The sequence below is a fragment of the Dicentrarchus labrax genome, unplaced genomic scaffold (genome assembly GCF_905237075.1).
Source record: "Dicentrarchus labrax unplaced genomic scaffold, dlabrax2021, whole genome shotgun sequence".
Lineage (NCBI taxonomy): Eukaryota > Metazoa > Chordata > Actinopteri > Moronidae > Dicentrarchus > Dicentrarchus labrax.
In genome coordinates this window covers 1,281,412-1,297,754 of record NW_026136704.1, presented here as the reverse complement: position 1 = coordinate 1,297,754, position 16,343 = coordinate 1,281,412, and the positions used below count along the sequence as shown (strand labels likewise).

The following is a 16,343-nucleotide window of genomic DNA, read 5'->3' as shown; positions in this document are numbered from 1 at the left end:
GGTGAGGGTGTCTGCCTCCCGAACCACAAATGGAAGCTGGTTCCACAGGAGAGGAGCTTGGTAACTGAAGGCTCTGGCTCCTGTTCTACTTTTAGAGACTATAGGAACCACAAGTAGCCCAGCATTCAGAGAACGTAGTGTTCTAGAAGGGTAATAGGGTACTATGAGCTCTTTAAGATATGAAGGGGCCTGACCATGAAGAGCTTTATAGGTGAGGAGGAGGATTTTAAATTCTATTCTACAATTTACAGGGAGCCAATGCAGAGAAGCTAGTACAGGAGAGTATGTGTCTAATTTTTCTAATATTACGTAAATGAAAGAAGGCAGTCCTAGAGGTCTGCTTTATGTGGGAGTTAAATGACAAATCCTGATCAAAGATAACTCCAAGATTCCTGACAGTGGTGCTTGAGGCCAAGTTAATGCCATCTAGAGTAACTATATCTTTAGACAGTGAGTCTCTAAGGTTTTTGGGGCCCCAAGAACAAGAATTTCGTTTTTTTTAACATCAGAAAATTGCAGGTCATCCAGGATTTTATGTCCTTAAGACATGTTTGTAATTTAGATGATTAATTTCATTGGGCTTGATTGATAGATATAACTGCGTATCATCTGCATAACAGTGAAAGTTAATGGAGTGATTCCTAATAATGTTGCCTAAAGGGTGTCAGGGCTGGTGTTAGGACCGGACCCAGGAGCACATACCCAGACAGTATGGAAGGTTTAAAGGGGGTTTTATTCCACGCACACACACACACACACACACACACACACACAGGGGGGATGAGGGGCGGCCACAGCAGGAACGGGTGGGTGAGATGGCGGAAGAGACCGGAGACACAGAGGCACAGGTGAGCAGACACAGGAAGCCAAACTGCACAAAGGGACCCTGGGGCACAGGAGAGAAATGGTTAACCGGGGGACAGGCACAGGGAAAACACAAGAGGGCTTGATGTTGCCTAACTTAACACTGAAAAGAGCCACGAGAGTTACCACCACATAGGCTGAAACAATCTGGCGATGAATGGGAGGAAAACCGGGGTTCTTGAAGACTGAGGCATGATGAATGATTGAGAGCAGGTGAGACAGCAGGCAGCAGGTGAGGAGAATGGAGGCCGCACCCTCAGACACACAGGGAAGGGGGAGGAGCAAAGGGAGCAGGAGGGGAGCAGAGCCATGACAGTACCCCCCCCTCAACGGACGCCTCCTGGCGGCCTACCGGGCTTGTCAGGATGGGATCGGTAGAAGTCCGAAAGAAGGGAGGAATCCAGGATGAAGTGCCGGGGAACCCAAGAACGCTCCTCCGGCCCGTACCCTTCCCAGTCCACCAGGTACTGGAAACCCCGGCCCCGCCGTTGGACGTCCAGGATCTGGCGAACTGTGTAGGCTGGGTGGTCGTCAATGAGCCGGGGGGGGCGGAGGGGGGTCGGCCGGAGGGCACAGAGGGCTGGAGGAGACAGGCTTCAGGAGAGATACGTGAAACACAGGATGCACATGTAATGACGGAGGGAGTTTTAACCTCACCGCCACAGGATTGATGATTTTGTCCACTTCAAAATGTCCAATAAATCGTGGAGCCAGCTTTCGAGACTCTACCTGCAATGGCAGGTCTCGATAAGACAGCCATACCTTCTGACCAGGAGTGTAATCGGGGGCAGGGAGTCGGTGGCGGTCCGCCAGGCGTTGGTTTCTAGCCGCTGTCCGTATCAGGGCTGCACGAGCCTCAGTCCAAATCCGGCGACAGCGGCGCAGGTGGTCCTGTACTGACGGGACCGCCACCTCCCCTTCCTGAGATGGGAACAATGGAGGTTGAAAACCATAAGCTGCCATGAATGGGGACATACCTGTGGCAGCGCAGGTGAGGGAGTTATGAGCATATTCGATCCACGGAAGAAATGTGCACCAGGAGACCGGATGTCGGGCGGCGACGCAGCGCAAGGCAGCCTCCAATTGCTGGTTAGCCCGTTCTGTCTGGCCGTTGGATTGTGGGTGGTAACCTGAGGATAGACTGACAGAAGCGCCCAAGGCCTGGCAGAAGGCTCACCAAACCGGGGAGGCGAATTGTGGACCACGGTCTGAAACTAGGTCTTGAGGGATTCCATGTAGGTGGAACACATGGGTGACCAGGAGTTTGGCAGTCTCTAGGGACGAGGGGAGCTTGGGCAGAGGCACGAAATGGACAGACTTAGAAAAACAGTCAATAGTGAGAATGGTGTCATTACCTTCAGAGGTAGGCAGTCCAGTAACAAAGTCCAGGGCGATGTGGGACCAGGGGTGACTTGGAACAGGCAAGGGGTGTTATTGTCCAGCTGGCAGCTGGTGGGAGGATTTCCCACGGGCACAGACAGAACAGGCGGCTACAAAGGCTCTCGTGTCTCTCACCATGGATGGCCACCAAAACTTCCGCCGTAGGAAATCCAGTGTTCGCTGGTAACCAGGATGGCAAGAGATCTTAGAAGAGGGGGCCCACTGGAGGACCTGGGACCTGGTTGAGTCTGGAACAAAAAGTCGGTTAGGGGGGCCATTACCTGGGTCAGGTTGTGAGCGTTGTGCTTGCTTCACCAGAGCCTCTATCCGCCAGTTCACTGCAGCCACCACACAAGAAGTCGGGAGGATGGTCTCTGGTTCAGTCCCCGGCGTCTCGGGGTCGGCTTGGCATGATAGGGCATCTGGCTTGGCATTGCGGGACCCAGGTCGGTAGGTGAGGGTGAAAACAAAACGATCAAGGAACAAAGCCCACCGGGCCTGACGGGAGTTGAGCCTTTTGGCCGAGCGGAGGTACGCCAGGTTCTTGTGATCCGTCCACGCGATGAATGGGAGAGCAGCGCCCTCCAACCAATGCCTCCACTCCTGAAGGGCTACCACCACCGCCAGCAGCTCTCGGTTCCCAACGTCATAGTTCCTCTCCGCTGGGGACAGGCGTCTGGAGAGGAAGGCACAGGGGTGCAACTTCTGGTCCTTGGGGGATCGCTGGGAGAGTACTGCCCCAATGCCAGTGTCAGAGGCATCCACCTCCACCACGAACTGGAGGGAGGGGTCAGGATGCCGCAGCACCGGGGCAGAAATAAATAGCTCTTTCAGGGCTAGAAAGGCTGTTTCTGCTTCAGGGGACCAAGCGAACGGTGCTTTCACCGAGGTGAGCTTAGTCAGGGGGGCTACTACCTTACTATAATTTCTAATAAAGCGGTGGTAAAAGTTAGCAAACCCCAAGAAGCGCTGCAACTGTTTGCGAGTGGTGGGTCTCGGCCAATCAGCCACGGCCTGAATCTTGGCTGGGTCAGCCTTAACCTGCCCCCGCTCAATAATAAACCCCAGAAAAGACACCGATGTCACATGGAACTCGCATTTCTCGGCTTTCACGTAAAGCTTGTTCTCTAGGAGTCTCTGGAGTACCTGCCGGACATGCTGAACATGTTCCTCCTGGGACTGCGAAAAGATGAGTATGTCATCTAAATAGACGAACAGGAACCTGTTCAGCATGTCTCTCAGCACATCATTGACCATGGCCTGGAACACAGCTGGCACACTGGTCAATCCAAAGGGCATCACCAAATATTCGAAGTGGCCTAAAGGGGTGTTAAAGGCAGTCTTCCACTCGTCTCCCTCTCTGATCCTGACAAGATGGTATGTGTTCCGGAGGTCTAATTTCGTGAACACTTTAGCCTTATGAAGGGGTTCAAATGCCAGATCAATGAGAGGGAGAGGGTACTTATTCTTAATGGTGATGTCATTAAGCCCTCGATAATCAATGCAAGGGCGGAGGGACTGGTCTTTCTTTGTTACGAAAAAGAAACCTGCCCCTACCGGAGACGAAGAGGGTCGAATAAGCCCTGCCGCTAGTGAGTCACCTATATATTTCTCCATAGCTTCGCGTTCAGGTCTGGAACGGTTATACAGGCGACTAGACGGCAGAGTGGAACCAGGGAGCAGCTCTATAGCGCAATCATATGGCCTATGAGGAGGTAATGAGACGGCACGAAGTTTACTAAAAACCTCCCCTAGGTTGTGGTATTCTACAGGGACGGCAGATAGATCAGGGGGCTCGGGAGGTTTGGGAACAGTGGGATGTGTTACACTAGCGGACTGGAGACAATGTGAATGACAGTGAGCACTCCAGCTAATGAGTGAGCCAGTAGACCAGTCTAATTGGGGATTGTGAAGTTCTAGCCAGGGGTAACCTAATACAACAGGAGTGTTGGGTGATGAAATAACCAGTAAACTAATCTCCTCACGGTGATTACCAGAAAGGATAAGTGTGAGGGGGACGGTTTGCCGAGTAATGTTAGCTAAATGTTTTCCGTCTAAGGCATTAACGGGTTGGTTGTCAGGGAGTTTGATAGTGGGAATGTTTGCCTGAAGCACAAATGCCGAGTCAATGAAACTCTTCTCGGCACCTGAGTCGACTAGTGCTGTGAGGGGAAGGGAATTTAACTGCCAGCGAAGGGACGCTTTTAATTGCAAGCGACTAAGAGGGGCAGAGGAGGAAGTGGGGACTTGGCTCACAGGAGTACCACCATTCTCCGTTTCTTTCTTTGGCAGCTGGGGGCAGGCAGCCAAGAAGTGACCGTGCTGGCCACAATAAATGCATAACCCGGACCTCATCCGGCGTTGGCGTTCTGCCTGAGTGAGGTGGGTGCAACCCAATTGCATCAGCTCTTCTACGGGCTCGGGGGGTACCTGGCTCGAGGGACGTTTGCATGGGGCTGCTAACTGGGGATCTACTGAGATGGTGGCTCTGGGTAAGGCATGGAAAGGAGAGGCTTGTGAGCGCCCCCACTTCTCACGCCGTCTCTCACGAAGACGATTGTCAAGCCTAATCGCTAGTGAGATTAGCTCGTCAAGGCTTGCAGCGCTATCCCTAGCCGCTAACTCGTCCTTCATAACCTCAGACAGCCCATGCACAAAAACAGTCTGCAACGCCTCTTCATCCCAACCACTCTCTGCCGCTAAAACTCTAAACTCGACTGAGAACTCAGCTACTGAACCAGAACCCTGACGAAGATTCAGTAAGCGTTTAGCTGCCTCTTTGCCTTGCACTGGATGATCAAAAACTTTTCTTAATTCGTCAGAAAATCGCTGGAAGGTACCACAAATAGGGGAGTGCTTCTCCCACAGGGCAGTTGCCCACTGAGCTGCTTTCCCTGACAATAAGCTAATCACAAAAGCCACTCGGGCGCTATCAGAACTGTAGGTCAACGGCTGTTGTTGGAAAACTAGCGAGCACTGAAGCAGAAACCGCCCACAAGCCCCCAAATCCCCAGCATACCGTTCAGGTGTAGGAACGTATGGTTCCCGGGGCGGGGGGAGGAGGAGGAGCCGCATGCTGCATGGCTGGAGAGGCAGAGGGAGTAGCTGCTTCAGTGGCGGTGGTAGGAGCTGTGGGAGGGGTGGAGACCTGATCGAGCTTGGAACCAAGGGCGGCCACACTGCAGCGAAGGTCTTGGATGGCTGCCACGATCTCGTCAAGGACCTTCTCCTGTTGGCTCCCTCGTTGTCCCTGGTAGACCAGTGCGCTTCGGACGGAGTCTGGGTCCGCTGGGTCCACGTTGGCCAGATTGTTCTGTCAGGGCTGGTGTTAGGACCGGACCCAGGAGCAGATACCCAGACAGTATGGAAGGTTTAAAGGGGGTTTTATTCCACGCACACACACACACACACAGGGGGGGATGAGGGGCGGCCACAGCAGGAACGGGTGGGTGAGATGGCGGAAGAGACCGGAGACACAGAGGCACAGGGGAGCAGACACAGGAAGCCAAACTGCACAAAGGGACCCTGGGGCACAGGAGAGAAATGGTTAACCGGGGGACAGGCACAGGGAAAACACAAGAGGGCTTGAAGTTGCCTAACTTAACACTGAAAAGAGCCACGAGAGTTACCACCACATAGGCTGAAACAATCTGGCGATGAATGGGAGGAAAACCGGGGTTCTTGAAGACTGAGGCATGATGAATGATTGAGAGCAGGTGAGACAGCAGGCAGCAGGTGAGGAGAATGGAGGCCGCACCCTCAGACACACAGGGAAGGGGGAGGAGCAAAGGGAGCAGGAGGGGAGCAGAGCCATGACAAAGGTAGCATATATAAAGTAAATAGTATTGGTCCAAGTACAGAACCTTGTGGAACTCCGTGACTAACTGTAGTATTTATTGAAGATTCATTGTTAACATGTACAAACTGCGAGCGATCTGATAAATATGACTTAAACCAGCTTAGTGCGGTTCCTTCAATGCCAATTTGATGCTCAAGTCTCTCTAAAAGAATATTATGGTCAATGGTGTCAAATGCAGCACTAAGATCTAATAATACAAGTACAGAGACAAGTCCATTGTCAGAAGCAGTCAGAAGGTCATTATTAACTTTAACCAGAGCTGTCTCTGTGCTATGATGAACTCTAAATCCTGACTGAAAATCCTCAAATAAACTATTGTTATGTAGAAAGTCACACAACTCTTTGGCGACTACTTTCTCCAGAATCTTAGAGAGGAAGGGGAGGTTAGAAATCGGTCTATAGTTGGCTAAAACCCCTGGGTCAAGAGTGGACTTTTTAAGAAGGGGTTTAATTACAGCTACTTTAAAGGACTATGGTACATATCCTGATAATAAAGAAAGATTAATTATATCCAGTAAAGAAGTGCCAATTAAGGGAACAACTTCTTTAAGCAGTCTAGTTGGGATCGGGTCTAATAGACAGGTTGATGGCTTCGATGAAGAAATGATTAAAGTTAACTGATGAAGATCGATAGCAGAAAAACAGTCTAAATATATATCTAAGTTTACATTGACAGAAGTCCCTGAACTTGGAGAGCCACTGATAACTGTTGATGGCAGTTGGTGATTAATTTTTTCTCTAATAGTAATAATTTTATTATAGAAGAAGCTCATGAAGTCATTATGATATTGATTTACTTTGTCTTACTGAGACCTGGTTGTCCCACGAGGAGTATGTTAGCCTAAATGAATCCACCCCCCCCAGTCATATTAATACTCACATTCCTCGAGGCACAGGCCAAGGAGGTGGAGTAGCAGCTATATATGATTCGAGCGTTTTAATGGACCCTAAACCTAAACTAAATTATAATTCATTTGAAAGCCTTGTTCTTAGTCTTTCTCACCCAAACTGGAAAACACTGCAGCCAGTTCTATTTGTTATAGTGTACCGCGCTCCTGGACCGTACTCTGATTTTATATCTGAATTCTCAGAGTTTTTATCAAGCTTAGTCCTTAAATCAGATAAAGTAATTATTGTAGGTGATTTTAATATTCATGTGGATGTTGACAATGACAGCCTTAGTAATGCATTTATATCATTAATAGACTCAATTGGCTTCTGTCAGAGTGTAAATAAACCAACTCATTGTTTTAATCACACTCTTGACCTTGTTTTATCATATGGCATTGATATTGAACATTTAATAGTCTTCCCACATAATCCTTTCCTATCTGACCATTATTTAGTAACTTTTGAATTCATACTATTAGATTATAAGCCATTAGGCAAAACTTCCTACAGCAGATGTCTATCTGACAGTGCTGTAGCTAAATTTAAGGAGGAGATTCCTTCAGTGTTTAATTCAATGCCATGTCTGAATTTAACAGAGTCCTATAACAACTTTAGTCCCTCTGAAATTGATAATCTTGTCGATAGTGCTACAGGCTCACTACGATCAACATTAGACTCTATCGCTCCTATAAAAAGGAAATTATTAAAACATAGGAGACTAGCACCTTGGTATAACCACCAAACCCGCCAGTTAAAACAAATAGCTAGGAAATCTGAAAGGAAATGGCGCTCTTCCAAATTATCAGAATATCGCTCAAATTGGCAAGATAATCTTAAGATTTATAGAAAGGCCCTCCGTAATGCCAGAGGAGCCTATTACTCAGCACTAATAGAAGAAAATAAGAACAACCCTAGGTTCCTCTTCAGCACTGTAGCCAGGCTGACAGAGAGTCACAGCTCTATCGAGCCACATATCCCCATAAACTTAAGTAGCAATGACTTCATGAGCTTCTTCTATAATAAAATTATTACTATTAGAGAAAAAATTAATCACCAACTGCCATCAACAGTTATCAGTGGCTCTCCAAGTTCAGGGACTTCTGTCAATGTAAACTTAGATGTATATTTAGACTGTTTTTCTGCTATCGATCTTCATCAGTTAACTTCAATCATTTCTTCATCGAAGCCATCAACCTGTCTGTTAGACCCGATCCCAACTAGGCTGCTTAAAGAAGTTGTTCCCTTAATTGGCACTTCTTTACTGGATATGATTAATCTTTCTTTATTATCAGGATATGTACCACAGTCCTTTAAAGTAGCTGTAATTAAACCCCTTCTTAAAAAGTCCACTCTTGACCCAGGGGTTTTAGCCAACTATAGACCGATTTCTAACCGTTCCTCTCTAAGATTCTGGAGAAAGTAGTCGCCAAAGAGTTGTGTGACTTTCTACATAACAATAGTTTATTTGAGGATTTTCAGTCAGGATTTAGAGTTCATCATAGCACAGAGACAGCTCTGGTTAAAGTTAATAATGACCTTCTGACTGCTTCTGACAATGGACTTGTCTCTGTACTTGTATTATTAGATCTTAGTGCTGCATTTGACACCATTGACCATGATATTCTTTTACAGAGACTTGAGCATCAAATTGGCATTAAAGGAACTGCCCTAACCTGGTTTAAGTCATACTTATCAGATCGTTCTCAGTTTGTACATGTTAACGATGAATCCTCCATAAATACTAAAGTTAGTCATGGAGTTCCACAAGGTTCTGTACTTGGACCAATACTATTTACTTTATATATGCTCCCTTTAGGCAACATTATTAGGAATCACTCCATTAACTTTCACTGTTATGCAGATGATACGCAGTTATATCTATCAATCAAACCCAATGAAATTAATCAATTATCTAAATTACAAACATGTCTTAAGGACATAAAATCCTGGATGACCTGCAATTTTCTGATGTTAAACTCAGAAAAAACCGAAATTCTTGTTCTTGGCCCCAAAAACCTTAGAGACTCATTGTCTAAAGATATAGTCACTCTAGATGGCATTAACTTAGCCTCTAGCACCACTGTCAGGAATCTTGGAGTTATCTTTGATCAGGATTTGTCATTTAACTCCCACATAAAGCAGACCTCTAGGACTGCCTTCTTTCATTTACGTAATATTAGAAAAATTAAACACATACTATCACAGACAGATGCAGAAAAACTAATCCATGCATTTGTTACTTCAAGGCTGGATTACTGCAACTCTTTATTATCAGGTTGCCCCAATAAGTCCATTAAAACGCTCCAATTAATTCAGAACGCTGCAGCACGAGTACTGACAGGAACTAGAAAAAGAGATCACATCTCTCCTGTACTAGCTGCTCTGCATTGGCTCCCTACAAAATGTAGAATTGAATTTAAAATCCTCCTCCTCACCTATAAAGCTCTTCATGGTCAGGCCCCTTCATATCTTAAAGAGCTCATAGTACCCTATTACCCCACTAGAACACTACGTTCTCTGAATGCTGGGCTACTTGTGGTTCCTATAGTCTCTAAAAGTAGAACAGGAGCCAGAGCCTTCAGTTACCAAGCTCCTCTCCTGTGGAACCAGCTTCCAGTTGTGGTTCGGGAGGCAGACACCCTCACCACATTCAAGAGTAGGCTTAAGACATTCCTCTTTGATAAAGCTTATAGTTAGGGCTGGATCAGGTGAGTCCTGAACCATCCCTTAGTTATGCTGCTATAGGCCTAGACTATCGGGGATTTCCCATGGTGCACTGAGCTACTCTCTTCCTCTCTCTTTCTGCACTCATTCATGTCCCATTAATGCATGTTACTAACTCCACTTCTTCCCCGGAGTTCTTGTGCTTTCTCGTCTCGCAGGTTCTCATGGATCCTGGTGGAGCCTCCTGCCATGGTCCTGCTTGACTGCCATTGCCAATACTGTTGTTGCTGTGCACCTGTCTGTCTGTCTGTCGCTCTCTCTCTCTCTCTCTCTCTCTCTCTCTCTCTCTCTCTCTCTACCCCAACTGGTCGAGACAGACGACCACCCACCTAGAGCCGGAGGATCTGTCCTAGGTTTCTGCCTTTTAACAGGCAGTTTTTCCTTGCCCTTGTCGCCAAGTGCTTGCTCATGGTGGTACTGTTGGGTCTCTGTAATTAATATTAAAGAGTTCGGTCTAGACCTGCTCTATTTGAAAAGTGTCCTGAGATAACTTCTGTTATGAATTGGTGCTATACAAATAAAATTGAATTGAATTGAATTGAATTGCTAATAGAGCTGTGACTCTCTGTCAGCCTGGCTACAGTGCTGAAGAGGAACCTAGGGTTATTCTTATTTTCTTCTATAATTGCTGAGTAATAGGCTCCTCTGGCATTACGGAGGGCCTTTCTATAAGTTTTAAGATTATCTTGCCAAATTGAGCGATATTCTGATAATTTGGAAGAGCGCCATTTCCTTTCAGATTTTCTAGCTATTTGTTTTAACTGGCGGGTTTGGTGGTTATACCAGGGTGCTACTCTCCTATGTTTTAATAATTTCCTTTTTATAGGAGCGATAGAGTCTAATGTTGATCGTAGTGAGCCTGTAGCACTATCGACAAGATTATCCAACCAAACCTTTACAAACTCTACATATTTTAATCATTTTCAGTCCATAGAGTACAGGGTTGAAGAGCGGCTGGCATGTGAGCCAGTACAATGATAAAAGAATTTGCAATATATTAGGTACATTGCTCATATTAAATCTATTCTGTAATATTTCAAAACAAGACCCAAAAGAAAAGTTGAGGAGAGAAGCAAGGTGAGGTGTGCAGGTACTGACAGTTTTCTGTCTCGTCTGTTTGGAACCAAAAAAACAGATTTTAAGAATCCTAATATAAGTGTAAAGAATTAAACTAACAGGACCAAAAACTACAAGACAAGTGCTAATAAGTCCATAAATGTTGTTGACTCTGGTGTCATAGCAGGCCAGTTTGACAATGGAGTAGTTGTCACAGTATACTTTGGTAATTATGTTCCCATTGTTGCACCAACAACTACAAGAAAAACTGGTAACCATGTTAATGTAATGAGCATGGCAACATTTTTAATTTCAATTCAATTCAATTCAATTTTATTTGTATAGCGCCAATTCATAACAGAAGTTATCTCAGGACACTTTTCAAATAGAGCAGGTCTAGACCGAACTCTTTAACATTAATTACAGAGACCCAACAGTACCACCATGAGCAAGCACTTGGCGACAAGGGCAAGGAAAAACTGCCTGTTAAAAGGCAGAAACCTAGGACAGATCCTCCGGCTCTAGGTGGGTGGTCGTCTGTCTCGACCAGTTGGGGTGAGAGAGAGAGAGAGAGAGAGAGAGAGAGAGAGAGAGAGAGAGAGAGAGAGAGAGCGACAGACAGACAGGTGCACAGCAACAACAGTATTGGCAATGGCAGTCAAGCAGGACCATGGCAGGAGGCTCCACCAGGATCCATGAGAACCTGCGAGACGAGAAAGCACAAGAACTCCGGGGAAGAAGTGGAGTTAGTAACATGCATTAATGGGACATGAATGAGTGCAGAAAGAGAGAGGAAGAGAGTAGCTCAGTGCACCATGGGAAATCCCCCGATAGTCTAGGCCTATAGCAGCATAACTAAGGGATGGTTCAGGACTCACCTGATCCAGCCCTAACTATAAGCTTTATCAAAGAGGAATGTCTTAAGCCTACTCTTGAATGTGGTGAGGGTGTCTGCCTCCCGAACCACAACTGGAAGCTGGTTCCACAGGAGAGGAGCTTGGTAACTGAAGGCTCTGGCTCCTGTTCTACTTTTAGAGACTATAGGAACCACAAGTAGCCCAGCATTCAGAGAACGTAGTGTTCTAGTGGGGTAATAGGGTACTATGAGCTCTTTAAGATATGAAGGGGCCTGACCATGAAGAGCTTTATAGGTGAGGAGGAGGATTTTAAATTCAATTCTACATTTTATAGGGAGCCAATGCAGAGCAGCTAGTACAGGAGAGATGTGATCTCTTTTTCTAGTTCCTGTCAGTACTCGTGCTGCAGCGTTCTGAATTAATTGGAGCGTTTTAATGGACTTATTGGGGCAACCTGATAATAAAGAGTTGCAGTAATCCAGCCTTGAAGTAACAAATGCATGGATTAGTTTTTCTGCATCTGTCTGTGATAGTATGTGTCTAATTTTTCTAATATTACGTAAATGAAAGAAGGCAGTCCTAGAGGTCTGCTTTATGTGGGAGTTAAATGACAAATCCTGATCAAAGATAACTCCAAGATTCCTGACAGTGGTGCTAGAGGCCAAGTTAATGCCATCTAGAGTAACTATATCTTTAGACAGTGAGTCTCTAAGGTTTTTGGGGCCAAGAACAAGAATTTCGGTTTTTTCTGAGTTTAACATCAGAAAATTGCAGGTCATCCAGGATTTTATGTCCTTAAGACATGTTTGTAATTTAGATAATTGATTAATTTCATTGGGTTTGATTGATAGATATAACTGCGTATCATCTGCATAACAGTGAAAGTTAATGGAGTGATTCCTAATAATGTTGCCTAAAGGGAGCATATATAAAGTAAATAGTATTGGTCCAAGTACAGAACCTTGTGGAACTCCATGACTAACTTTAGTATTTATGGAGGATTCATCGTTAACATGTACAAACTGAGAACGATCTGATAAGTATGACTTAAACCAGGTTAGGGCAGTTCCTTTAATGCCAATTTGATGCTCAAGTCTCTGTAAAAGAATATCATGGTCAATGGTGTCAAATGCAGCACTAAGATCTAATAATACAAGTACAGAGACAAGTCCATTGTCAGAAGCAGTCAGAAGGTCATTATTAACTTTAACCAGAGCTGTCTCTGTGCTATGATGAACTCTAAATCCTGACTGAAAATCCTCAAATAAACTATTGTTATGTAGAAAGTCACACAACTCTTTGGCGACTACTTTCTCCAGAATCTTAGAGAGGAACGGGAGGTTAGAAATCGGTCTATAGTTGGCTAAAACCCCTGGGTCAAGAGTAGACTTTTTAAGAAGGGGTTTAATTACAGCTACTTTAAAGGACTGTGGTACATATCCTGATAATAAAGAAAGATTAATCATATCCAGTAAAGAAGTGCCAATTAAGGGAACAACTTTAAGCAGCCTAGTTGGGATCGGGTCTAACAGACAGGTTGATGGCTTCGATGAAGAAATGATTGAAGTTAACTGATGAAGATCGATAGCAGAAAAACAGTTTAAATATATATCTAAGTTTACGTAAGTAAAAGTCCCTGAACTTGGAGAGCCACTGATAACTGTTGATGGCAGTTGGTGATTAATTTTCTCTCTAATAGTAATAGTTTTATTATAAAAGAAGCTCATGAAGTCATTGCTACTTAAGTTTATGGGGATATGTGGCTCGATAGAGCTGTGACTCTCTGTCAGCCTGGCTACAGTGCTGAAGAGGAACCTAGGGTTGTTCTTATTTTCTTCTATTAGTGCTGAGTAATAGGCTCCTCTGGCATTACGGAGGGCCTTTCTATAAATCTTAAGATCATCTTGCCAATTTGAGCGATATTCTGATAATTTGGAAGAGCGCCATTTCCTTTCAGATTTCCTAGCTATTTGTTTTAACTGGCGGGTTTGGTGGTTATACCAAGGTGCTAGTCTCCTATGTTTTAATAATTTCCTTTTTATAGGAGCGATAGAGTCTAATGTTGATCGTAGTGAGCCTGTAGCACTATCGACAAGATTATCAATTTCAGAGGGACTAAAGTTGTTATAGGACTCTGTTAAATTCAGACATGGCATTGAATTAAACACTGAAGGAATCTCCTCCTTAAATTTAGCTACAGCACTGTCAGATAGACATCTGCTGTAGGAAGTTTTGCCTAATGGCTTATAATCTAATAGTATGAATTCAAAAGTTATTAAATAATGGTCAGATAGGAAAGGATTATGTGGGAAGACTATTAAATGTTCAATATCAATGCCATATGATAAAACAAGGTCAAGAGTGTGATTAAAACAATGAGTTGGTTTATTTACACTCTGACAGAAGCCAATTGAGTCTATTAATGATATAAATGCATTACTAAGGCTGTCATTGTCAACATCCACATGAATATTAAAATCACCTACAATAATTACTTTATCTGATTTAAGGACTAAGCTTGATAGAAACTCTGAAAATTCAGATATAAAGTCAGAGTACGGTCCAGGAGCGCGGTACACTATAACAAATAGAACTGGCTGCAGTGTTTTCCAGTTTGGGTGAGAAAGGCTAAGAACAAGGCTTTCAAATGAATTATAATTTAGTTTAGGTTTAGGGTCCATTAAAACGCTCGAATCATATATAGCTGCTACTCCACCTCCTCGGCCGGTGCCTCGAGGAATGTGAGTATTAATATGACTGGGGGGGTGGATTCATTTAGGCTAACATACTCCTCGTGGGACAACCAGGTCTCAGTAAGACAAAGTAAATCAATATCATAATCTGATATTAATTCATTCACTAAAACAGCTTTAGAGGACAGAGACCTGATATTTAACAGCCCACATTTCATTCTCTTATTTTGTGCTACTGAGGAGTTAGTTTTAATTTTTATTAGATATTTATGTTGAACTCCTCTTGTTTTTATTTCTTTAAATAATTTAGGTGGTCGGGGGACAGACACAGTCTCTATGGGGTTTTGGGTGGGTGACTGTTCTAAAGAAAGCGCAGAGAAGTGTGTAAGACAGCAGCTCTGCTTCCTGGTCCTAACTCTGGACTGTCAGGTTTTAGAGATAAACTTCGCCATATTCCTAGATAAGAGAGCCGCTCCATCCAAAGTGGGATGGATGCCGTCTCTCCTAATCAGACCAGGTTTTCCCCAAAAAGGCTTCCAGTTATCAATGAAGCCCACATCGTTTGCTGGACACCACCTCGACAGCCAGCGGTGGAATGACGACATGCGGCTATACATGTCATCACTGGTCACATTGGGGAGGGGTCCAGAGAAAACTACGGTGTCCGACATTGTCTTAGCATAGTTACACACCGACTCCACATTAATCTTAGTGACCTCCGATTGGCGTAAACGGGTGTCGTTACCGCCGACGTGGATAACAATCTTACTGTATTTACGTTTACCTTTAGCCAGCAGTTTTAAATTTGATTCAATGTCGCCCGCTCTGGCCCCAGGGATACATTTAACTATGGCCGCTGGCTTCACTAACTTCACGTTTCTGACTATGGAGCTGCCAATAACCAGAGTTGGTTCCTCAGCGGGTGTATCGCTGAGTGGGGAAAATGTATTAGAAACGTGAATGGGTTGGTGGTGAACTGTGGGCTTCGCCGTTCTAGTCTTCCTTCGCTCAGTCACCCAGCCTCCCTGTCTTCCCGGCTGCTCGGGAACTACCGGGGGATCTACAGATCTAACAGAAGCTACCTTCGGTCGGACCGCACCGGCTACCGGGGGCTGGCTAACTATAGCGGCTAAAGATATCTCAGTGGTGCGGTACCGTTCCTCTAACTCACTAAGCCTCGCCTCCAGCGCAGTAAATAAACTACATTTAATACAGGTACCATTATCATTAAAGGAGGCAGAGGAATAACTGAACATCTGACACACTGAGCAGGACAGAGGAGAGGGAGAAGCCATAGCTAACTGCTAATGCTAATGAAACTAGCGTGTATGAAAAACTTTGAAAGTAGTGAAAAGTCCCTAAAAGAAGGAGAAACTCCAAGTGTTTAAGTAGAACTAGTCTACGTTTAAATGTTAAGCGGGTAAATAACCGCTGTAACGAGTAAAACTAATTTATATTTAGCGTTCACTGACAGAGCTACAGCACCAAACAGTGTACACAGAGCAGGAAGTAAACCGGAAGTGAGTCAGTACGCTTACCGTAGCACGTCCAACCAATCCGGGTTAGGATTTACATTTTAAATGTCATACGTGTGTTATATTGTAGAGGATAACAGATGGCAAGATATCTGTCATAAGACATGATGGCTAAGTTGGCAAATTCTATACCTGAATATGTATACACAAAGAAGATCTGCAGGAAACAAAATGAAGTAGAAACAGTGTGAATGTCAGAGAGAATCTGTACCAGAAGCATTGGAAACAACCCTGTACTACCATACAGTTCATTTACAAACAGGCTGCACAGAAATATGTACATAGGTTCATGTAAGCTTCTGTTCATACAGATAATCACAATGAGCAAAGGATTGACACCGACAATAAACAAATATAAAGACATAAAAATTATGAAAAACAAATATTTTATAAGACCAGTGTCAAAGTAGGCACCAAGTTTAAAATATGAACCTGTGTAGAGTTTGTGTTTGTGCCGAGTAAATGGAACCATGAATTCTGCTGT

The 16,343-nt window shown here is 44.7% G+C and overlaps 1 pseudogene; it reads right to left on the bottom strand.

Annotated features, from left to right (window-relative positions):
• Positions 1 to 10,597: 10,597 nt before the first annotated feature.
• On the bottom strand, positions 10,598 to 16,331 carry LOC127361950 (olfactory receptor 52N4-like; annotated as a pseudogene).
• Between the last annotated feature and the right edge of the window lie 12 nt (positions 16,332 to 16,343).